A 1,647-nucleotide genomic window follows, 5' to 3' on the forward strand; every position below is an offset into this window, starting at 1 on the left:
TGTGTGTGTGTGAGAGAGAGAGAGAGAGAGAGAGAGAGAGAGATGGTCCCCTGTTTCCTATAGTCTGGTATAGTTTGATCATTAAAGGACAATATCCTACTTCATGATGGAGGTCACAGGTTAAATATGGCACTCCGGATATATGTTACAAACAGATGGCATAACACATCCGCTGATCATTAAAGGACAATATCCTACTTCATGATGGAGGTCACAGGTTAAATATGGCACTCCGGATATATGTTACAAACAGATGGCATTGAACATCTGGTGAACATTTCAGGACAATCTCACCATTCTCTTATTTCATTGCTGAGGTCACAGGTTAATCACGGTCATTAAAAATGTTTGACGGTTAGTTGCATATTTGTGTATTTTAGTTTCTAAAGTCCTAATAAAGTTACTATTATTAAAACGTTATTGAAAAAAACATGCATTTTATATAATATTAGGCTATATATATATATATATATATATATATATATATATACAGTGGGTACGGAGGTCAAAAAAGGTTCCCGACCCCTGGGCTAACTGCTAAAACACTTTGGTCAGAGTAGCAAAACCATGGCCAAAAAATTGCCATTTTTTTAAAGGGGAGAATACATAGCTAGATCACAAACAGTGGATAATTTATCATTGTTATATATCGTCATATTGCCAAGTAAAACTGCCCAGTGTAAAGAATTAAGCCATTATAGAGGTAACAGAACCTACTAGAAGGCTAAGCTGCTTTGAAACGATGTGTATTGTGGATGCTATGCAAATAAATACCTTGAACAAACCAAGTTGAAGATTCTTACTATTAGAGATGCCGAACAACGATGCAAGCGATCAAATAAATGAATGAATGAAACTTAATCCGTACAAACAAGTGGCTGGGTAAACAAGCTGCCGCAAGATAACTTTTCCATATAGGATTTTCTTATTTGTAGTGTGAGGGCTTACAGTTTAATGCAAATCACTGTATATAATAAATCTACAGAGATCAAATATTAAGACACACCTAATTTGAGTTGTTTTACCATACCGAGTTTCAGTTTAACTTTCATCCGAGTTCCATAGTGAATGTAGACATTATTTTATGTTTATGATTCAACTTAATATCGGATTAAATTTAAGATTAATTGGAATGATTACAGCTTACACTATCAACATAGCGTTAATCGAAAGCAGAGGTTTAATGCAGACATTGATAAGGGCTATGCAATAGCCCTTTTCAATATCTGCAGGAAATATCTCTGCTTTACAGCTTTCTAACTCTGAAAAAAGCACGGGAAATGCTAACTTTAGCCTGATAGCACTGAAAGCGAACGTCCCATCCTCCCTGCAATCTCCGGTTAAAGCCACGCCCCTGAACGCATATACACTCACAGACCAGAATACCAGAGACAACATTACTACTACAATACATCATGTGTCATTCATCGGTGAGAAAACTTTATAGTACAGTTAGTAAAAGTACTACATTACCAGGAAGGAAGATCAGGTTGTTAATGTTTGCCTGCCATTCTCGCTCTGATGACGTATCATGTCTGCGTGAACCAGGTGCGCAGAGGTATGCTAATACATATTTGACAGGCAGGTAGGAAAGCCAATTAAAACGCTCGGACCGAGCGTTTTGATTGGACGAACATTTCTTGGTCC

The sequence above is a fragment of the Sinocyclocheilus rhinocerous genome, unplaced genomic scaffold (assembly GCF_001515625.1).
Source record: "Sinocyclocheilus rhinocerous isolate Xijiao unplaced genomic scaffold, SAMN03320098_v1.1 scaffold1274, whole genome shotgun sequence".
Lineage (NCBI taxonomy): Eukaryota > Metazoa > Chordata > Actinopteri > Cypriniformes > Cyprinidae > Sinocyclocheilus > Sinocyclocheilus rhinocerous.